Here is a 24169-nt window from a genome sequence, read left to right on the forward strand (position 1 = left end):
CGTTGAAGAATGGGGTTGGTATTTGTATTGGGATTGCATTAAATGTGTAAATTGCTTTTGGTAGTATTGCCATTTTCACAACATTGAATCTTCCTTTCCATGAGCAAGGGATATGCTTCCACTTTTCAAGATCTCTTTTTGTTTCTTGTAGAAAGTGAAGATTTGAAGCACTTGTTGCAGAAGATCAAGGAATGCAGCCTTTGGTATGGATTGCATCCAACTCCAAGAAAATAACGATTCTTACCACTGGAGCTATAGGCAGCATTGTGATAGATGGAGAAGAGGTTGAAACTGTCAAAAAACTTCATCTTACTTGGATCCACAATTAACACCCTTGGTACCAGCAGTCAGAAAATCACGAGATAAATTGCACTAGGAAAATTTGAAGTTAAAGACCCCTACAAGTTATTGAGGAGTAATGATATCAGTTTGAGGACTAAGGTGCATCTGATTGAGCCATGGTCTTTCTGATCACTTCCTATGCATCTAAGAACTGGATAAGGAATAAAGATGACAGAAGAATAATTGATGCCTTTGAGCTGTGGTGTTGGAGAAGAGCACTGACCATCCCATGGACAGCCAAGAGAACAAACAGATATGTCTTGCAGAGGGTGCAGCCGGAGTGCTCTTTGGAGGCAAAGATAATAAAGCTTCACCTCACATACTTCAGGTGTGTGGCTTGGAGGGGCTATTGTATGGAAAGGGACATGATGTTTAGAAAGGTGGAGGACTGGCGAAGGAGAGGAAGACCTTCAACCAGGTGAATTGATAGGGTTACTGCTGCAATGAGCTCTGCTGTGTCAGGAAGTGAGGATGGCACAGGGTAGGACAGAGTTCAGATCTGTTGTTCATAGGGTCACCATGGGTCGTACTCAACTCAATGGCACCGACCAACAGCAAAGGCAGAAGCGGACAATTAGAATTATTTCTGTGCATATATGAATTTTGTCACATTTAGTGAGATTGGTAGCAAAGACAAAAAATAGGGACAAGAACAGCAGGAATTTAAGGCATTTCAATTCCCCCCTTTTCTGTCAGTTCTGTCACAATGCAACAGCATTCACCCTGGGATTTGTGTCTCATCTCCACAGTACAAGTGCCCATAAATATATGCTCTGATTTAATCTACATTCATTGTGCAAAGCTCTTTTTAAAAACCTTTCATTGTGATTTCTTTCAGCAACAGTTTGCAGAGAAAACTGGTTTTTCATTTGACAATTTATACGTGTTTTGACTTGGGACACGGATTGCAGCTCCCACCATGTACTAGCTCACTTCCCTCCGGATTTACTGTTTCCATTCATCCCTCGCCTGTCACTTTCCCTCCGAGCTTCACCCCTGGAAATGCCGCCATTAGGTCTGTGCAGCTGATTGTTACATATTTCTTCCTGGTGTTACTGTTCACCTTATAGGCCTGCCTACTGTTTGCCTGGGTAGTTCAGTTCTGGCTGGGAGGGCTGTGACTAAGGACCAGGGCCTCAGGGATCCCAGGCGTTTTGGTCAGAGCAGGAGTCCTGATCTCTGTTTTCTGCTTTTGCTCCCATTTTCTCCTGCTTTGTCTAGGATTTCCTATTGTGGTCCTCTTCAGAGTGGTCATCGCTGGTAGGCAGGCATCGATATTAATCAAAGACGACCTGACCCAGAGCTTGAGAACACTAGCCCAGCTACTCCTCACACAGAGGCCCAGAAATTCCTCTATAGCTTAGAGAAACATATTTGGATATTAGTAAGGTGATACTTTATTTTTAATACAAATAATTGTAAGTATTTGCTATGTGTTAGACAAGTGCTAAGGAGCTCTGGTAGTGAAATGCTTCATGTGTTGAGCCACCAACCACAAGGCCAGTGGGTGGAGTCCACCAGCCTCTCTGCAGAACAGTTTGCAGCCTCTGAAACTCAATGGAGGGCAGCTGTGAGTTGAATCCAACTTGAGAGCAGTACATTTAGCTTGGGTTTGTGTTAGGTAATAGGGGTAATCAGACACTTGAGTCATAATGGACTTGAGAGTCATGATTATAAAAAGGAGTAAGGTGTCCCTTCTTGAGTCTCAATAAACTCTCATTATCATTGGGTTGGAACTGGCTCAAGGAGAGAACACGACTTTATCTACTATCTCAAGCAGATGAAGCAAAATTGGGGCCCTAGGTCTGGGGACACTTTGAAGCCCATATTGCAAGTAAGATGAAGTAGGAGGAAAAGATACTTCTAAAATGATTTTCATGCCCACTCCAGCTGACGGTTAGTGTGAAAGTACCCACAACGTTGTTCCCCCAACATGTCACTCATTTGTCAAAAGACTCAGAGCCACAGAGATGAATCTGCTGCTCAATGAAGGCTCCTTATTGCTGGTTTCACTCACTGCCTCAGCTGGGTCTTTCCGATGTTCTCCTTCTGCTGAAAATGTTCATTTTCTTCTCAAATAAAGGAAGGAACACATTTGCTATACGAAGACAAATTTCAAGTGGGTCAAGTATTTTACAGTTGAAAATAAAGTCATAAAAGTTCTAGAAGAAAATCTGTGTATGTATGTTCTGGTTTGCATTTTATTAATGCAGGAAAAGGAAGACCTTTGAAAGCACGACACAACTTCAAAGCCTGATGTGATGGATCTGACTACGTATGTACCAAACATGTCTGGAAAAAATATCATTTGTCAATAACATGATAAGTAAAGAGATAATCTTAATAAATCAATAAACGGTGTTCACACATCAATACAAAAAGAACAACCCAACTGAAGCACGAACAAGTTTTAGAAAGTTGAGAGAAAAAGAAACACAGGTGAATTTGAAATCTATAACAAGATAAATCCTAAAACTGCATCAAGGTTCTGCTTTTTATCTTTTATATTAGAAAAGATCAAAGAATTAGACATTCCGTTCACTTGTGAGGGAGTTCTGGTGGTGTAGTCCAGGGTGGACATGTGCTAACCCAAAGTCCTTGACTCCCTGGTAAACAGAATCCATCATTGGCTCTGAGGGGGAGAGATCGGCAGTCTCCTCCTGTGCGATTTCCCTCTTGTAAGCCCAGTGTAAGGTCAGCTACAAATCAGAATCAGTGGAAGGGAGTGAGGGAGTGATTCATTTGTAGGCTATAGGGTAAAAACCCCCGCACTGTCAGTAAGACTGAATTCTCAAGTTACGTTATTACAATGTGATATGGCAGTTATTCACCAATATTTTATTTTTTTTAATTGAGATTTTAATGAAAGTGTACAGAAAACTTGGGTTTCCATTCATTGTTGCACATTTTCCTCCCTGCTCCTCCCAGTCCACTTTCTCTTAGGAAAAAAAAATTCTTTCATTGTTATACAGCTCCCCCTGCCCCAGTTCACTTTACTATGCAGCTCTTATTCTTCACCAGTATTTTAAACGAGCATTGCCTTTGACCTTGCAATTTTACTGATAGCAGTTTCTCCTAGGAATATAATTGCATGTGTATATTAAAATGTATGTACTGTGCAGCTATTTCATGTGTACACAAGGAAAGAAAATAAGGAAAAAATTTAAATATTTCTTCACAAGAGTCCACTAAGTCAATTTTACACTGGCTGTACAAAGAATTTTCTACTAAAACGCCCCAGGATAGATACAGCCCTACTGATACTGGCTTTTAAAATATCTTATGAGAGAGACTGCTGAGCCCCTGTCTGTCCGCCACCCACTCTGGACACAGACCATCCCATCGTGGATAAAAACGAGATGGTGCTAAAGGCCGAGCTGGCTGAGCAGGCTGGACGCTATGATGACATGGCAACCTGCATGGACCCTGTAAGTGGAGCCGAATTCTCGAATGAGGAGAGGAATCGCCTCCCAGTTGTGTCTAAAAATGTTGTAGATCATCTTGGAGGGTTGTCTCAAGCACTGAGCAAAAGACGGGAGGTGCTGAGAAAAAACAGCAAATGACTCAAGAATACAGGGAGGAAATGGAGATGGAGCTAAGAGATATCTGTGACGATGTACTGTCTCTTCTGGGGGGAAAAAAAAATCTCAATTCCCCAATGCTTCTCAAGCAGAGAGCAAAGTCTTCTACTTGAAAGAAAAGGCACCTACTCTTGTTACATGACTGAGGTTGCTGCTGGTGATGACAAGAAAGGGATTGTGGATCAATAAGCTTTTTAAATCAGCAGAAAGGAAATGCAACCAACACATCCTATCAGATTGGATCCGGTCCTTAACTTCTCTGTGTTCTAGTGTGAGATTCTTAACTCTCCGGAGAAAGCATGCTCTCTTGTAAACACAGCTTTCGATGAAGCCGTTGCTGAACTTGATACATTAAGTGAAGAGTCATACAGACAGCACACTAATAAAGCAGTTACTGGGAGACAACTTGACATTATAGACATCAGATACCCAAGGAGGTGAAGCTGAAGCAGGAAAAGGAGGAGGAAATTAACCAGCCTTCCAACTGTCTGCCTCATTCTAAAATTTACACAGTCAATTGTCACCCATGCTGTCCCACAAGGTTTTTTGTTTATGATTTATGACAGGTATATGTTACTTCTACTTGAATTTCTGTATTTTCCATGTGGGTTTTTATGTTTAATATTAGGGGAGTAGAGTCATAGGTGTGTCAAACACCACAGTCGCTACCCATCATGGGCAGTGTTTGATAGCATTTCCATATTGATTCAGGTCTGGAAGCAGGAGTGGCATCCACTTCCTAAACCACATGACTCTAGAAACTATGAACTTAGAAAAATTATGATAGTTATAAAAAGGATTCAGGCCTTTTGTTCATATATTTATATATGATACACACACACACACACACATCATCTATATACAACATCTACGTCTACAGGAATATCTACATTCTTTTAGGTCGTGTAGCCCTGGTGTGTCCACTTGCTGTACAGAGGTAAATTGTGGTTGCTAAGAAACTAAACACTGTGACACTGATGTGTCAAATGCATTCATGGTTACCCATGATGGACAGTGTTTTGTGGCACTCCCCAAATAAAACAAGCTTGGAAACAGGAGTGGCATCCACTTCCGTAATAGCTTGCCTCTGGAAACCCTATGAACCTGGAGAAAGGATGAAAGTCACGCAAGTGTCGAGGACTTTGGTTCATAGGGTCGCTATGAGTTGCCTATTTTTCCATTTAATTTCCCCCCCCATTCGTTCATTGTTGCACATTTCCCTCCCTGCCCATCTGTCCCACCAGTTCATTTTTCTCTTTGAAGAAAATAAAAATTCTTTAATTGTTATACAATCCTCACCCCTACCTCTGAGTCCACAGTCTACTTTACTATGCATTTCTTTTTCTGGAATCTTGTCTTAAAAATAATACCTAATCCTTCTCTCCCTCATCTGTTTCAATGCAGTATACATTATTTATCCCCTCTTTTCTAAGGTTCCCTTTAACCCTGATGTCATTTTACAACAGTGGAAATATGCAGTATTTGTCCTTCTGTGACTGAGATATTTCACTCCATTCCCTTTGGATCTCAGGCCAGATCAAGCTCCTTGAATCTTTATGTTTATATTGAACCCAATGCACTGCCGTCAAATCCAGTGGAAGATGGAGCCGCTCTATCTTGTTTCCTAGGCTCTTAATCTTTATGGTAGAAAATTGCCCATCTTTTCCTGCTGGGCAACTGATAGGTCCTGTCAACCTACTGATTAACAGCTGGACACGTCCTACACTACACCAAGAGGTCTCCTTCCTACGGTTCTACAGTCAACCTCAATCGAGGCTTCGAATGAAACTTACGTACAGAAACGGAAGCATGCATCATTACTCATAAAATCCAGGGCCCAAACAGATCTCCTTTTGTGAAGCCAAAATCATATGCAGTATTCTGCTGTCATTTTTCTTAACCTAATGATAAAGTGGCTTTCAAAACTGTCACTCACAATATAACTAATGCTTTAAAGTTTTACTTAGTAGGTTTATACTACCATGGCTATCTCTTTCTGGAAAGAAAAAGGCAGATTTGACTGTCAAACAGGAAAAAAAAACAAGCTATCATTTTCAATGAGTTTCATATTTACCGAGGGAGCTCTGATGACCTAGGCAGTTGTGTGCTGACTCAAAGACTGAGAATCCTCTTGCTACGCTGAAGAAAAGAATGGTCGGTCCACTCATGTGGGATTTACAACCCATGAAGCCCAGTGCAGGGGCAGTTATGTTGTTGTTGTTATGTGCCGTCGAGTTGCTTGTGACTCATAGCGACCCTGATATTTGTCTTTCTGACCTGATGCCCTGTCCCTCGCTTTCTCTCTCTGTCTGTTTGTGTGTTGTTTCCTCAGCAAGATCATGTCCTCAGGTCCCAGTTGGTAAACGGCTACAGGTTCAAACTGCCTACCTTTGTTCAACAGACAACTAAGGTACACATTACCCCATCAGGGCTCTTAACGTCTCAATGAGAAAATACCTATATGTGACAAAACAGAGGAATTGTGCAGTGAAGTCCTGTCACTTTCCAGTCTCAGGTTCCTGGGACTCAGCCAGAGGCCGTGTCCAGACCACTGTGATTTCTATAGAGATAGAAACCCCCTTTGTTTTAATGATTGTCTTACTCAGCTCAGGAGCCTTCAAAACACAAGACTGTGTAAAAATTATGTCCTTGCTGCCAAAATATTGGTCCACAGCATATTCATTAACATCAGGGCTTTCCAAAAGTCTGGATTTCAGGGACAAGCAGTATTTCTGAAAGAATTGGGAAATGGACCTGAGGTTGCTAACTTTTATTTTGCCAAGTTATGACATTAACAAACATGCAAACAAACACCCACCATCATCTGCCATCACCAATGTTTCACAAATGAAAAGTCTTTTTTACTATCACACACAAAAATCAAGAACATTTGTCACAATTTTACTTTAAACATAATGCTCATTATGCACTCATTTATGTAAAATTATGACTCCGTAGGTATAGAAAATATTTCAAACATTACCTGAGAAAGGAATTAAAGATTTATTCTTCTACATGGATGGCTAACTTGAAAAGAAAGAAACACTTTGGTTTTCTTCTTTTGTAATTTCACTGTTTGATACGGAACCATTTCTCTGAACCAGCGCAGGTTTTTTGTTTGTTTTTTTCCCCCCTGATGTCTGGGTACCACTGATTTCCACAGTCATCTAACTTTCTTTTCTTTCTCCACCTTGACTCATGTCTCATTGCCTCTGAATACCATGCCTAAACAGGTCTGTCTAATGTGACAGAGTAGAACTTCTCTATACGTTTTCCAAAGCTGGATTCTTCATGGAAGTACACAGGCAGTGTACTCCAATGGAGAAGCTGGTGGGTTTCAACCTCTGATCTTTTAGTTAACAGCCGAGTACTTTAACCATTGCACCACTGGGCTTTTCACACACAGACCTGAACTGCCACCATTAGGACAATTATGAGTCTGTGAATCAGCTATGAATAAAATAATCTTTTGCTGTTAGTAGAGTGCTAAAGACACCAGGAAGCTGGGCGATGGGCTCTTTATCTCCTTTCTACTCTGGGGCAGTGAGGGTTTGTGCTATTCTTACCCCCTCTGGCCCTTTTAGAGAGAAGCTCATGTCTCTGTGCCCCTATGTTCTTTTTTCTGCTCCTCTTTACACACCATTTCTTTACACACCATTTCCAAAAAAGGTGATTCAACAGAATATTAAAATTATTGAGCAATATCACTGCTAACACACACGAGTAAAATCTTGCTGGAGATTATTCAAGAAAGGCTGGGATAGTTCATTAAGAGAGAAGAGCCAGAACAGAAGAGGCTGTGGAACAAGGAATATCATTGCTGATGTCATATGGATGTGAATGAAAGCAGAGAATACCAGGAAGATGTTTACTTGTGTTTTATTGACTATGTAAAAGAGTTAAAATGTGCAAGTCATAATAAATAATGAATAACATTGAGAATGAGAATTCTAGAACTAAATTGTGCTAATGTGAAACCCATGCATAGAGTAAAAAGCAGTTGTTTTAATAAAACAAGGGGCTAATGTGGGATTTAAAATTAGGAAATATGTGCATCAGGGTTTTGTCCTTTCCCCATACCTGCTCAACCTGTTTGCTGAGCAAGTGATCTGAGCTGGTGCACTACACGAGGAGGGATGCAGCATCAGGATTGGAGAAAGACTTATCAACAACCTGTGTTATGTGGATCACCTTTGCAGAAGTGAAGAAAATGTGAAACATTTAACGAAGAAAATCTGCTACATTCAATATGGATTACATCCCAACATCAAGAAAGCAAAAATCCTCATCACTGGACCAATAAGCAACATCATAATAGATGGTAAAAAGAATGGAGTTGTCAGGATTTAATTTTGGTTGGCTTCACAATCAATACCCATGGTAGTGACAGTTAAGAAATCAGAAGACACAATGCACTGGGAAATCTGCTGTCAAGGAATTCTTTAAAGCACTAAAGAGCAAGGATGTCAGTTTAAAGACTAAGAATACACCTTCCCCAAACTGGTATTTTCAATTGCTTACTATGCACGTGAAAGGTAAACAATGAATAAGGAAGGTTGAAGAAGAATCTATGCCTTTGAATTGAAGTCGTGTTGGTGGTGAAGAATAGTGAATCTACCATGGACTGTCAAAAAGAGTTAAACAAATCTGTCATGGAGAAAGTGCAAAACACGGAGCTCCTTAGAGGCAAAGAGGTGACACTTCATCTCGGGAAATTTGGACATGTTCTCAGGAGTCACTAGTTCTTACTAAAGACATCAGATTTAGAAAGGTAGAGGATCAGTAGGGGGGAAAAAAGGAAGATTCTTAACTGGATAGATTGACACAGTGACAGCAACACCAAGTGGGACAATGAAGATGGAACGGGGTCTGTTGTTTTTAAGACAGTTCTGAGTCACAGCCATCTCAGCAGCATCTAACAACAGCAATCTGGGTCATGCATTCTCTTAGAGCCACAACGACAGAATGGTTTCAGTTAGGGGCAGGTGATGGAATGTGACTGGAACAGAATTGCTCATGTTTCCTTCTGAGTCAATAGTTTTCCATTTAGAAAAGTTATCTCAAGACGGAAATGGTAACATAAATGCCTCAAAGTAGAACTGAACTTCAGTATCGGGCAATAGAGTAGAAGAACCCCTGCATGGTGCAAATGGTTAACACACTGGGTTGCTGGTCGAAAGGCTTGCGGTTCAAGTCCTGATAGAGTAACTTGTGAAGAAAGGCTTGTTTTTTTGTGTTTTTTTTTTAAAATTCTTTTTAAGCGAAATAATTAACTTTTTATTGTGAATTGTAGGAAGGTTTATAGATTTGTTTTCCATTCAACAATGAAGAAAGGCTTGCTAATCTAATTCCCAAAGAATCAACTACTGAAAATTCCATGGAGTAGTTCTGTTTTGACACACTTGGGGTTGTTATGATTAAGAATCAGCCTGGAAAGTATTCTGGAAATTTGCTTTTGTTAGATGTTATGTGTGTTTGGCTGTGAAAGATCCCAGTCTGGAAAGCTTCTTGGTCATTGTCAATGAACCTCGAGATAAGAACTCAAAGATATGTCAGGAGTCAATGAAAAACCTCGATGAATAATAGATGTGCCTTAAAAGCAGAGAAAGAAAATGCTGCTCTCCTTTTAAAAAACAGCAACAGATACAAGGCTCCAGCGCCATCGCTGGGCCGCGACACGGTCCGCGCGCCAGCACCACCCTCCCGACTGTTCCGCCACAATGCAGGACATGAACGAGTCCAGCAACATAGACGAATTCGCAGAGGGATCCAAGATCAACGCGACCCAGAATCAGCAGGAAGGCAGTCAAATGTTTATTGGAGGCTTGAGCTGGGATACAAGCAAGAAAGATCTGACTAAGTATTTGTCTCGGTTTGGAGAGGAGGTAAACTGCATGGTTAAAACAGATCCAGTCACTGGACGGTCAAGAGGGTTTGGAGTTGTAGTTTTCAAAGATGCTGCTAGTGTTGATAAGGTTTTGGAACTAAAAGAACACACACTGGAGGGCAAATTGATACACCCCAAAAGAGCTAAAGCTTTAAAAGGGAAGGAACCCCCAAAAAGGTTTTTGTAGGTGGATTGAGCTCAGATACTTCTGAAGAGCAAATGAAAGAATATTTTGGCTCTTTTGGAGAGATTGAAAATATTGAACTTCCCATGGATACAAAAACAAACCAAAAAAGAGCCTTTTGTTTTATCACATACACAGAGGAAGAGCCAGTAAAGACATTGTTAGAAAGTAGATATCATCAAATTGGTTCTGGGAAGTGTGAAATCAAAGTTGCACAACCCAAAGAGGTGTATAGGCAGCAACAGCAGCAACAGAAAGGAGGAAGAGGGGCTGCAGATGGTGGCCGAGGTGGTAGTAGGGGTCGTGGACGAGATCAGGGCCAAAACTGGAACCAAGGATTTAATAACTATTATGATCTAGGATGTGGAAATTACACTAGTGCCTACGGTGGCGGTCAAAACTATAGTGACCATGGCAGATATGATTATACTGGGTATAACTGTGGATACGGACAGGGATATGCAGACTACAGTGGCAAACAGAGCACAAACAAAAGGCATCTCAAGGACGTGGCAATCACCAAGACAATTACCAGCCATAATAAAGAAAGTCACTGACAAATAAACAGGAGGAGACGCTAAAGTAACCCATCATGCAGGACAACGCCGATGATCGATGATCGATCTTCTGGTGATCTCAGAAGATTATTTTGTAAAAGACTTTCTAGTGAACAAGACACAATTGTGTCCAACTGTACATAGCTGTCAATTCGTTTTCTTAGTTTTTACTTTGTCCTTTGCTATTTGTGTTTTGACTAGATGTGGATTTGTGTTTATATAATTTTATTTGTATGATTTCATGTTAAACCTCCAATAAATGCTTCCTTATGTAAAAAACAAAACATAAACAACAACCCACCCAAACAACAATAACAACACAAAAAACACAACAAAACAAAACATCAGTAATCACATTGGAAAAGCTGAAGCAGCTTCCTGAAGGCATGAAAGAGAAAATATCAAAAATACCCATCAGCATTCATTCACTGTCTTGCAAAGATAGCCTGACTTTCTCAATTCATTGTTTCATAGTAAAACTATGAAAGTATAGCAGATGGGATATACTTGCAAATTAAAATTTGCAAAAAAAGAAAAGGAACTTAAATTTTTGCAACCATTACAAGGCCTAGAAAATGTAATCTAACTATATCTTGAGAAATCAATACAATCTCATGTTTTCAAAGTAATTTTGGAATGAAAACTCGGTTTTCATTCCGTTCAAGATTCTTTTTTCTATTCACCTCACTTCTTCTGGGGTTGATTATAAACTCTGGTCTTAAGCAAACGCCACAGTGAAGAAGGCTTTGCTGCTAGTTTTCTTGTTCTGGATTCCCTTTAATACGGAAATGATTGAAGACCATCAAAAGGCAGGTGGCCTTCCTGTCTGTGTTGTCTCAGGTCCCTCCAGTGTCTTCCGCTGGGTTGCTGTGCCACTCTCTCTCTCTTCCTTAATGGAACTAGTGAGATGGCTTAGCCTTAGCCTGAAACTTTCTCACTCTTTTTTTTCTCTCTCCTCTCTCTTTCAGATAAATCACCCCTCTAGTTAGGGATCCTGGAATTTTCTGCTATGCTTCCACTCTTCCTCAGGGCTAAGAAAGTTCAAAGTGGTTCCTTTTAGGCCACCTTGTTCGAGATACCCCTTGTATCTTAACTCACTCTATCCCCACTTCAGGCCCATATGCCCCATTTGCAAGATGGCTTTCTACTAGATGTTACTTACAAAGCAGGTCACAAATCCACTCTATTCTTGGATTGCTAAATGTAAAGAGAGTTCAGTCACTGCTAGCCTTGCCCTCATTTGACCTGTGGGTGTAGGCAGTGATTTCTTCTATCATCATAGAATTTTCTGTTCTTCCTTATTTTCCCATGTTTCTCCTTCCTGTTTCAGTTTATTTTAATTTTTTTTTTTTGTCTTGTATCCACACAAGGGGCTTAGAGGGAAGTGACAAGATGATGGGACTAAATATGTCTGATCTCAAGACTCTTCAAATACCTTCTGCCCTCCTTTGGCCTTTTACAATCTTAACAGCCAAGAGTTACATGTTTTAGTTCTCTGGCTTCACGGCTCTGCCTGGTTTAAAATCAGGACAGATTTTAATTTTTTTTTAAATCAGGACAGTGTGTCAGGGTGATATCATTCATGATACTGCAGATCTCAAGTCGAATAATGGAATGTGGGTGGTCATCACCAAAAAAGAAAAGTTCAGCAAAAGCAAGGCAGCTTAAATTTCACACCCAGAAAAGAATTCACTAGTAACAGTTGGACAAGGTAGGGAGAGAGACTCATTCCGCTTCTTGATGTCTGGATATTCTAGACATGTAAGTCAGTGAAATAAAATATCAATCACTTCCATTCCTAAACGGCGGCATGGCTTACTCACTAAATGGACTTTTCAGTCAAGCGGTTTTGTAGTTGACTGAACAATTTACCCAGAGTTTATGGAATAATAGATAAGTTTCTCCTTGGGAAGGATCCTTAACACAGTTTTGTGCTATATTGCACTCTGTTTAACAGCTCTGTGAATGAGTTTACTGGGAAGAGAAGATGTGATTATCAACTTTATAGACAGCTGGCAGCCAGGAATGGCAAACTGGCTGTGACTATGAGTTATGAAGTAACGAACTTCACGAAACTCAGTGCTACTTATCACTCACAATTCGATGGCACTTAACAACAACAACAACAACATAGAGAGAGCTCTGTTGGCCTAGTGGACAGAAAGTTATGCTACCAAGTCCAAGGTAGGTGATTTTAGTCTGCAGTCCACAGGCCTGGTTTTAATTGTTTTTTGTCAAACATTCTTCCAAGTGGTATAGCACTGGTCTGTCCATTTGCTGTACAGAGGTAACTCGTGGTTGCCGTGATGCTAAGCACTGATGTGACACTGATGTGCCAAATGTGATAATGATTATCATGGTGCACAGTGTTTGGTGGCTCTCTCCAATTAAAACAAGCTTGGAAGCAGGAGTGGCATCCACTTCCAAAATAGCTTGCCTCTGGAAACCCTATGAACCTGGAAAAAGGATGAAAGTCACACAAGTGTTCAGGTCTTTTGTTCAAAGGGTTACTATGAGTTGTCTACAACTCGACAACACTTAACAACAACAATGCTATAACTACAGGATATGGATGACCATATAATAATATAATATATAATATTTTATTATAATAAAAGAAGTGAAATAAAATATTATCATAAACGATTGGAAGCAGGAGTGGCATCCACTTCCAAATAACATGCCTCTGGAAACTCTGTGAACTTTGGTAAATGTCGAGAGTTGTAGAGGGGCTTCAGGCCCTCATAGGAATGCTACGAGTCATGCCTGACTTGAAGCCAATCAACAACAACAACATTATAATAAAAGAAGTCAAAAGTATATTCTATAAGATTTAGCCATAATATTAATATGTTCAAAAAAAAGCTTGCCATCTTAGAAATCGAACACATTTTGAGCCGTATCACTAGATCAGTGCCCATAGAAACAGAATCTCATTTTTGTCTTATAAAACAATGGCTTCCCTCCATCTGACCTCCAAGTTTCTGCTATAGGTCCTCCTCTATACTTCTCTATTACAGTTCTTTCCTGCCTATAGACCAGAATTCAAACCGGTTTTATGGCCATGCTAATATATTTACTATTTCTTTTCATTTATTTGTTGTTGTTAAGTGCTGTCGAGTTGTAGATGACTCATAGCGACTCTATGAACAAAAGACCTGAACACTTGTATAACTTTCATCATTTCTCCCAGTTCATAGGGTTTCTGGAGGCAAGTTATTTCGGAAGCGGATGCCACTCCTGCTTCCAAGCTTGTTTTAATCAGGGAGCTCCACCAAACACTGTCCACCATGGGTAACCGTTATCGCATTTGACACATCAGTGTCAGTATTCAGCATCATATGGACAGACCAGTGCTATACCACTTAGAAGAATGTTTGACCAAAAACAATTAAAACCAGGCCCGAGGGCCACAGATTAAAATCACCCCCCTTTGATCTTAAATCCTGCCTGATGTTCCATTCCAAACCAAGCAGCTCCTGGCCAGGCGATGATTTTTGCTCCTTTGCATCTTTCTCCATGTTACCTAGGCCTGAATGGTTATTTTTACTATTGGCAGTGCTTAGGAGAAGGGATTCTGACCGTTAGGTCAGAATTTTAGGAATAAAGAGTAGGTGTAGAGACCAGAATTTCATGGAGTCAGGAGCTAGACACTGCAAAAGCTAAATTGGAAGTAACAGGTAACAATAAAATTATGCAGAATTGGGCAAAGGAGAAGCAGGTTAGGAGCATGAGGAGGTTGAGAGCTGAAAATGGGAAAGACTGGAGGTGAGTGGGAGTGAAGAAAGCGACCCATCAGGATGGTATCCTGATTGTCCTCACCGTTGTCGTCTTAATTAGTCCTCCAAGCCTGTCTGGCTTTCATTTCCCTTATTTCAACTCCTAGGCAGCTTAAAAGCAGCAGGACATGGGAGCTTCAGCTCTAATTATAAATTCTAATTCCACTGGCTCAGCATTCCTTAAGCTGAAAGAACGGAAATACTAACGAATGCTATGGGCAAAATCTTGAATGATCCATGAAGAATCAAAAGAAGACGGAAGGAACACACAGTCCCTGTACCAAAAAGCATTGGCTGACCTGGAATCATCCCAGGAAGCAGCATATGATCAAGAAGCAGTGGTAATACAGGAAGAAGTTCAAACTGCACTGAAGGCATTGTTGTTGTTGTTACGTGCAGTCGAGTCGCTTGCGACTCATAGCGACCCTATGTATAACAGCCCTAAACCCTGCTCTATCCTGTGCCAATCGCACTGTCTCTGACACACCCATCCCGATTACCCCAGTCACTGAATCAATCCACCTCATAGAGGGTCTTCCCCTCCTGCGCTGTCCCTCCACCCTCCCAAGCATGATGTCCCTCTCCAAGGACCTGTGCCTCCTTACAACATGTTCAAAATATGTCAGACAAAGTCTCAGAATCCTTGCCTCCGAGGAGTAGCTGGGTTTAACCCTCTCCAGGATGGATCTGTTTGTTCATTAGCAAACAATAAAACCCCAGGAAGTGATGGAATACTAATTGACATGTTCCAGCCAATAAATACAGTCTTGCCTGTGCTCCTCATGTGTGCCAAGAAAGCTGGAAGCTAGCTACCTGACCATGTGATTCGAAGAGATCTATATTTGTCTCAGTCACAAAAAAATTCCCAACAGAATGTGGAAATTAAAGAACAATACTAACATACATGCAAGCAAACGATTGCTGAAGATTAACCAAAACAGCTAGAAGAGCGTATCAACGGCGGGCTGCCAGGAGGTCAAGCTGGATTTAGAAGAGGCTGTGGCACTAGGGATATCATTGTCCATGGATCTTGCCTGAAAGCCAAGAATATCAGAACGTTATCTATTTATGTTTTATTGAGTATACAAAGGCATCAGACTTTGTGGATCCCTAATAAATTATGGCTGATATTGAGAAGAATGGGAATCCCCAAACACTTAATTTTGTTCATGCAAAACCTATACCTAGCCAAGAGGCTGTTGTCCAAACAAAGTAAGAGAACACTGCACGATTTAAAATCAAGAAAGGTGTGGTCAGAGCTGAATCCTTTCTCCATACCTCTTCAATCTGTATGCTGAGCAAATAATTTGAAAAGATGGACTACATGAAGAAGAATGTGACATTAGGATTCAAGGGAGACAAACAATCTGATAGATATATATCTCGGAGGATTCAGAGTCTATGTTTATAGTGTTACTGTGAATTGTAGTCTACCTGACATCACATGACAACAACATTTCTCCTTTTGATGCTAAGCAGATTTTATCACTCATTTATTCCACAAGTAGTTTTTGAAAACTGACTGTTCTAGGTGCTAAGAATACATCAAGTAACAGTTGATAATATTACTGCTTTGAAGGACCTTATATTCTAGTGGAGAAACTAGACACACACACACACACACACACACACAGAGAGAGAGAGAGAGAATTATATGATATTCTAGATGCCTCTCTCATTCTCATTGTGGCTCAGGTGCAATCTCTCTCCATTTGGTTTCTGAGGTTGTAAATCCCATGGAAGGAGGCTGCCCATCTTTCTCCTTGAGCTCCCGGTGGATTGGGATTTCCAGAGAGGTGTGGCCTTTGGGTTAACAGAGCAAACCCCAGTGGGCTACGCCACCAGAACACTCTAATACTAAACATGTTCTTGTGCAGTGTCGAGTCAGAACTGGCCCATAGCTGACCCTCCAGCGGGTTTTCAGAAGCTGTCAATCACTTGGGAGAAGAGTGCCCATCCTTCTCCCATGGAGCAGCGTGAGGATTTGAACCACATGCCTTCAGGATTGCAGCACAGCTTCTTAGAATGACAGAGATAGCTGTTTTAGCTAGTGTGCTCAGGAAAGATCTCAGAGACAGGGGAATATTTTGCTTGATCAGAGAACTGAAGAAGTGAGGACAAGAAGTATGCTAATTGTCGGGAGAAGAGCATCCAGGCAGAGGAAACAACAAATGACAAGGCCCCAGGGGTAAGAGAGTGCCTGATGCATTTGAAGAATAGGGGACACTGTCACAGTGGTAGTCAGGTGAACAGAGAGGACAGTGATGAGAATCGAGCTTGGTGAAGTTGCCAGCGGCCAGATCTTGTAGAATCAGAGTGGAATTCTGGATTTAATTCTCAGTAGGATGAGGAATTACTGAAAATTTACCCAGTGTTGTGGACTGTGACTTGGTTCTTAAAAGGGTCACTGTGGCTTCTGAGGGGAGGGAAAGAATCACTGGAAAGTCAGATGCTGTGGAATGCAAGGAATGGGTTTGGACTGATGAATCCAATACACACAAGCTTCTTTCTTCACTTTGTTTGCCGTGAAAACCCTCTGGTCAGCAAATCTTGCTGCCCAAGTGCTTGCCCTCTGGGAGGAGTACCCTGTGAGTGATCACACAGCAGCAGTTCTCACACGTTGGCATCAGCATGCTGGGAAGCTCCATTTATATTCCCAGACTTTGCTTTCTGGTCTGAGGTTTCCTCGAGGGGCTAACACTTCTGTTGTATCATTTTGAGTTGACAGAAGTCCCTATGTTTCAGGCCCACAGCTGTTGTGTTAATATAATTCAAAAGAACTTTAGTTGCCTTGTAGTTTTCTTGCTAAAGTTTATAAAGCCAAACCCAACATGGTGTTTGTATCAAATCTGCTGATTCATTGCTCTGTGGTGTGTGGGGGTGGGGGGGAGGCATAGAGGCCATGTGTATGGATCTCAGGGCACTGTTAGCACTGTTAGCTACCTGGCCTTTCTCATGTGACCATTTTTATGAGGTCTCAACAAGATGACCCCAAACTAAGGTTAGAATCTTGTTACATATTAAACTGTATTCCCCCCAAAATGTGTCCACTTGGCTGAGCCATGATTCTCATTGATTTTGTAGTCATTTAATGATATAATTATCCTTCACAATGTGACCTGATGTGATCGGCTCTGATCTGAAAGCAAGGGGATTGGTTGGAGAGGGATGCAACCCTCTTACAGCCCTGATCTGCTGTAAGAGGAGTTTTCCCACCTGCGTTAACTTTTATCTTACAAGAGATAAAAGGAGAGATGTGGGCCTTTTACTCATAAGAAAGAGAAGCAGGGAACAAAAAATATCACTTGGAAATGTCTAGAAACATAGCCTCTTAAGCACACTGTTAAAACCAACCACGTGGTGTTTCTGATATAGCAGCACTAGATAAACTAAGATAGGTGCTGTCTGAGAGAAGGGAGTGTGTACCACTGATCTCTAATGATGCATCTCTTTCTATTCATTCACATTACTGTGTTTACAGAATGATCTACAAAGGTGAAACGGCCAATTCTTTGAGGAATTGCCAAATAAGCTCTTCTCAGAATGGGCACCTTGAAGGGAACGATTGTCAACTCTATGTCCACACTAAGAGCGACCACCTGGAGGCACCGACGAGCAGCCAGGAGAAGGTCCATTCTGGAGGGTGTTAGGAGACGTGATCTGGCATTAGCCTTGTGCACCCTGCAGGTTATGGCTGAGTATGAAGGGGGCAAGGAACAGACTCCGCTTTAGCTGAGAAGTTTGGTTTGCAGTCAGTACTTCTGAGGAACAATGCAATGCCTTCCCCAAGAACAAGAACATGCTTGCTTATGCCTTGAGAGTTCTCAAGCTTGGGGTTTCTGTCCCATAAGGCAGCCCACTGTGTGTATAGGATTTCATCTGCACCTATGGTGCAACCTTGGTAGGATCTGGAGTCAAGGGGATCCTATGCTATTGTCAATGATCCTTCCTATGGAGTCAGTTGTTGTTGTCGTGTGCCGGAGAATAGGAACTGACCCATAGCTGACCCTCCGGCGAGTTTTCAGAGGCAGTTCATCTCACGGGAGAAGATTGTTCATCCTTAGTAGTCCTTTCTTTCTGGACATGAAACAGTCTCAGGCTAACTTGGGACTTCTAAGCAGGTAAAATTAAACCTCAGACTTAAAGAGGGTGACGTTTACATTTGAAAGCAAAGTCTAGCACTTAAATGAGTTTCTATTTTCATAAATTTTGGCTTGAAGGAGGCTTCAGTCTATGTTACATGAGGAAGCTAAAACTCTCGCTGAAACTAGTAATCTTTCTGGCCTGAAGAATTAGAGGCCAGTTTGGGACAATGGTGAGAATTCACTGGAATGTGAAGAATTCTGTAAATGAGAGCTCTCTGGGTAGGAGGTGTTGGAGATGGGGACCTGCAAATTCTGTTTATAGTTTCTGGCTGGTCAACAAAGACTTTACCTTAAACATACTTTTATTTTTTCTTTGACTTTGAACAATCTAGGATGTGAGATCTGGACTGAACTTTTCCCTAGCACTTTGAAAATGTTCAGATGCTCAAAACCACAGAAATAAGATTTTCAGCTGCTGCCCAAGAGACAAGAGTCCACAGTTTGGATTCAACCAAATAAATAATCTACTAAAATAAAAATAAAAACGTAACCTAGCAGCAACCAGAGTCTGTGAAATTCAACATTCACAATGTCCAGAATATCATGCAAAATTACTCAGCATACAAAGAAAGAGAAAATATAACCCATTCTCAAGAAAAAAGAAAATCAGCAGAGAAAAACTCTGAGAGTTAGAATTAGCAGACAAGAATGTTAATGCAGCAATCGTGACTCTGCCCAAAGATGGAAATGAAAATGTAGCCATAATGAGGTTTTAAAAATTGGACATTTAGCAGAGAATAGAGGCTATGTAAAAGAATCAGATGCATATTCTAGAATGAAGTAATTAAGATGTGGGGGAGATATAAATAGATAGGCTTAACAGCAGAAGAAAGATCACAGAGTAAAATTAAATAAGCTTAAAGCTAGATGAATAAAAGTTACCCAATTTGAAGACAATAGAAAAAGATATTTAGAAAGGTTGTTGTTGTGTACCGTTGAGTTGGAACCAACCCATAGCTGATCCTTCCATGGGTTTTCAGAGGCAGTTAATCGTATGAGGGGAGATTGTCCATCCTTCTCCCATGTAGCAGCTGGTGGCCTCGAACTGCATGCCTTCAGGATTGCAGCACAGCTTCTTGCCACTAGGATACCAAACCTCTCTATTTAGAAAGGTATAGACACTTCTGTAAATAAACTAGTATAAAAAAATATAATGTAAAGTAGAATGTATATGAATGATTGTATGAAACACAATGTAAATGAATGATTGTATAAAACAATGTATATGAATGAAACATACTATAAATGTACTATTCTATGAAAAAAAATAAGTGAACCTTCAGAGTTTGAGGGGACAATATTTGAAGTTTTATGTATAATTGAAAACTTTAGTGGTCTAGTGACTTAGCAATTGTGCTGCCACTCCAAAGGCAGGTGGTTCGAATCCACCAGCTGCTCCATGGGAGAAAGATGGACCATCTCCTCCATACAATTGACTGCTTCTGAAAAATTTGCTGGAGGGTCAGCTATGAGTTGGTTTAGACTTGATGGCACATAACAACAACAACATGCATAATTGAGTGTGAGAGGCATTATGTTCAAATAAATAATGGCAAAAATTTTCCTTACATTTGGTGAAGACATTAACTTATGGATTCACAAAGCCCAGCACACATCAACCAGGATAATTAGAAAGAAAAGCACTCCTAGCCATCTTCCAGGCAAATTTCTGCAAGCAAAGATATATTGAAAATTTGAACGTAGCTGGAGAGCCATGCCACCCTTTACACATAACATACCCTACCAGTAGATAGGGTAATTAGTTAAAAGTTCAGTAACAATGTATATTTTTCAGAAGTTGATCATGACATCTTTCTTCTTGGTTGCCTCTGGGTGAACTTAAATTTCCAGGCTTTCAGTAATAGCTGAACACTTAATATTTTGTACCACCCAGGGACTCATATGGTAAAGATGAATGTTAACATATACTAAAAGAGAAATGCATTTTGTATATGAGATGTTAATAAATATCATACAATAAAAGAAAATACATGAAATCAAGTAACCTTTTGTGAAACTAGAGGGTTGTGGGTACTGGAGCAAAATTTTCAAAGTGCTGAAAAAAAAATCAGTTGAGATCTCATATCCTATAATCCCTAAAAGCAAAGACTAAATAAAATCACCTTTAAGAAAAAAACAAGCTAAAAAATTGATCATTAGCAATTATATGTATAAAAGATGTTAAAGGAAGACTAAAAGAAAATTATAGCAGTTGTAAAATAAAATCCTTAGGAAAAAATAAAAAGCACTGGATATGGTAAATATATGGCTAAATATGAACGATTCTTCCTTTTAAAATTCATGTGACTTTATCAAGCCAAATCATTAATTTATGGGCTATTTCCAGTCTGGAAAAAGGCTTTTAGCTGCCAGTCTGGGGCTATTTCAGGATGGGAAGATGAGCAAAACAGCAGAATTCTGCTAAGGCGTGTTTTCTGGTTTGGAGTTGAGACTAGGGTGTGGCTTTTGTTCACAACAGGGCGTGAGCTGATTGGATTTGGCCTCATATTTAAAAAGGCTTTTGGGCACTCAGGACTGTGTCCCTTGAGCCTGCTTTTTGTGGATTTCCCGAATAAAACAGACTTGGAAGCAGGAGTGGCATCCACTTCCAAAATAAGCTTGCCTCTGGAAACTCTATGACCTTGGTGAAAAGATGAAAGTGTTGTGTTTAAGATTTTGGTTCACCCAAGCAGATATATGCACACCCATGTTTATTGCAGATTTGTTCACAATAGCAAGGCGTTGGAAACAACCTAAGTGTCCATCAACAAATGAATGGATAGAGAAGCTATGATATATTCACACAATGGAATACTACTCTGTGTTGAAAAACAAGGGACTCATGCAATATTATTCAAATTGGGTGGCTCTGGAGGACATTATGCTCAGTGAAATATCTCAGCACAAAGGGACAAATACTGCATAGTGCTACTGTTGTAGAACAGGACTGACATCAGGGCTGGGGGGAGACTGAGAAAGATGGGATAAATAATGTATACTGCATTGAAACAGATGAGGGAGAAAACTGTTTAAAAGGGATATATGATTAGGTATTATTGTCATGACAGGAGTACAGAACGAAGGCTGCATAGTGGAGTGGACCTGGGGGGAGAGACTGTAAAACAATGGGGGAACTTTTCTTTTACTTTTCAAAAAGAAGAATGTACTGGAGGAGAGAGGTGGGCAGGGAGAAAAGTGCAACAATGAATGAATAGAAATCCAAAGTCTCTGTAAATTTTCATTAAAATAAAAAAAAAAGACTTTGGTTCATAGGGTCCCAATGGGTTGTCTACCAACTCAACTGCACTTAACAACAACAACAATATGCTTATAACATGTGGTTTAAAGAATGGAAAACAGCTGTCAATTATCCTATTTGTAAAGTTTATACATCCTTTGCGCAGTGAAAACTGTTAACTCTAAGGAGACTGCAAGGTTAAAGAAGTACAGGAAAAGATGGGGGTAGAGAAGTCTGCATTGGAACAAATGAGGGGAAGAACTGTCGGAGAGGATTGTATGATTAGACATTTTATGTGGGACAATCTGGAACAAGAGATGCATTACACAATGGACCGGGGGAGGGAGAAAAACAGCAACAATGAATGAATGAAAACCAAACCTCTCTGTAAACCTTTGTTAAGACATAGACACACACAAATTAAAGTATATTTTATTTCTATGCATCAGTGAACTGAACAATGACTAAGGATGAAAGAAGAATAGATACCTTTGAGTTGTGGTGCTGGAGAAGAGTCTTGAACATATCATGGACTGCCAAGAAAACAAATAGTTCTGTCTTGGAGAAGGTGAAACGAAATCTGTCCTTGGAGGCTAGGATTTTGAAGCTCTGTCTCACATACTTTGGGCACATGGCCAGGAGAGACCAGTCCTTAGAGAAGGACATCATGCTTGGAAAAATGGAGGGAGCACAGGAGAGGAAGACCCTGGATGAGATGAATTGATGCAGTAACTGGGACAATGGGGACAGATGTGTCAGAGTCAGTGAGAATGGCTTGGACAGGGCAGGCTTCAGAGCTCTGTAGATAAAGTTCCTATGGGTTGCAGGCAACTCGATGGCACATAGCAACAACAACATTCTACAGCTGGGGGAGAATCAGTAGATAATGAAAATCAACTTTCAAAAATATTAAAATTCTTTAAAACAAGGCAGAAAACGTATGAAGAGAAAAAAAACGGGGGGTAAACATAAAAATAATCCAAACATAAATCCAACATCATCAAAATACATTTAATATTAAAACTAAACACAGACAGTGGCCGTTGTTGTTAGGGGCTGTGGAGTTGGCTGTGATGCGCATGGCACTACGTGTAACAAAACGAAGCCCTACCCAGTGCTGAGACACTCTCACAATCTCCACCAGGCCTAAGTCCATTGTTATATTCACCGAGTCAAGCCACCTCAGTGAGGGTCTTCCTCTCTTTTGCTGACTTTTTATTTTTCCGAGCAGGACGTTCTCTTCCAGGGACTAACCTCTCCTGGTAGCATGCCCAGAGAACATGAGAAAAAGTCTGATCATCTCTGCTTCTAAGCAGCACCAGGGCTGCACTTTCTTCAAGAAGGTTTGTTTGTTTCTTAGACCGTCTGTGGTGTATTACACACCCTTAGTCAATATCCAACTTCACATACACATGAAACAATTGAAGTATTTGAGTCAGGCAGACCTTGGTTTTTAAACTGATATCTTTCCTCATTAGCCCTTCAAGAGCTTGGGAACTACAGTCAGACAAAACAAGGTTTAGCATTGAAACGGATGAGGGAGAGAACAGTTTAAAAGCAATATATTATAGGGTATTATGATTATCGTAAGAGTCCAGAATGAAGGTTGCAGAGTGGAGTGTACTCGGGGTGGGGGTGGGAGTGGGGGGATTGTATATCAATGAAGGAATTTTTCTTTTACTTTTCAAAGAGAAGAGCAAACTGGGGGTGGGGGGTGCGAGGGGAGAAAAGTGCAACAATGAATGAATGGAAATCCAAAATCTCTGTAAATGTTCATTAAAATTACTTTTTTAAAAACCTTAAAACAAACAAACAAATAAAAAAACCCAACTAGGTTTAGATGGTAGCTTTCCATCTGTCTACTTAACAGAATTCATAATAGTGAAGTTGAGCCTTGGTTTCTTCATTTGCAAGATTGGACATCTTAGAAGTGTTTCCTGGATAAGGTTTCCGTGAGGATTAAATAAGATAGCACACGCTAATGCTTCATGGAATATATGGCACATAATTAACCCTCTACAAATGCAGGTTATTCCTTAGGGGTGAGTTAGAATATTTTAGAACGTGCACCTTCATTAGCCCTTGCATGCAGGATGGGAAAAGGAGACTTGAAGAGGTGAAAGAATTCACAAAAAGCATAAGCCATAAGCACAACTGTTGTGGAGCCAATAAGAAAGCAGGGGGCAGGCTACAGGCTCAAGGCGAGGACTCCAGAAGAGCTTGGAGTAAAGATGTGACATGTGCCACTCTTCGTTTCTTCATAATTGAGCCTGGCACAGGAAGTACCAGTTGATAAATGAATGCTATCAGCCTGAAAATCCATTGCAAGATGGATATTGCTGTGAAAGGCTAGAGGAAATTCCCAGACAGCCAATGCCTAGGCAACACCAGATGTCTCTGACCTCCTATTTCTAATTGCTGCCAGTTCTGAACTTGAGAACTCCAACAAACAAGTG

General features: G+C 40.6%; 1 protein-coding gene and 1 pseudogene across 5 annotated transcripts in view; one reads left to right on the top strand and one right to left on the bottom strand.

Moving 5' to 3' along the window:
* LOC102876406 overlaps window positions 1-4395 on the top strand; it is a 10087-nt pseudogene extending 5692 nt beyond the window's left edge.
* KCNAB1 (potassium voltage-gated channel, shaker-related subfamily, beta member 1) overlaps window positions 1-24169 on the bottom strand; it is a 613103-nt gene that overhangs the window by 301066 nt on the left and 287868 nt on the right. The gene's annotated exons all lie outside the window — the stretch shown is intronic.

Source organism: Elephantulus edwardii, unplaced genomic scaffold (genome assembly GCF_000299155.1).
Source record: "Elephantulus edwardii isolate Elephantulus edwardi_28Jun2011 unplaced genomic scaffold, EleEdw1.0 scaffold00215, whole genome shotgun sequence".
In the NCBI taxonomy this organism is placed as follows: Eukaryota; Metazoa; Chordata; class Mammalia; order Macroscelidea; family Macroscelididae; genus Elephantulus; species Elephantulus edwardii.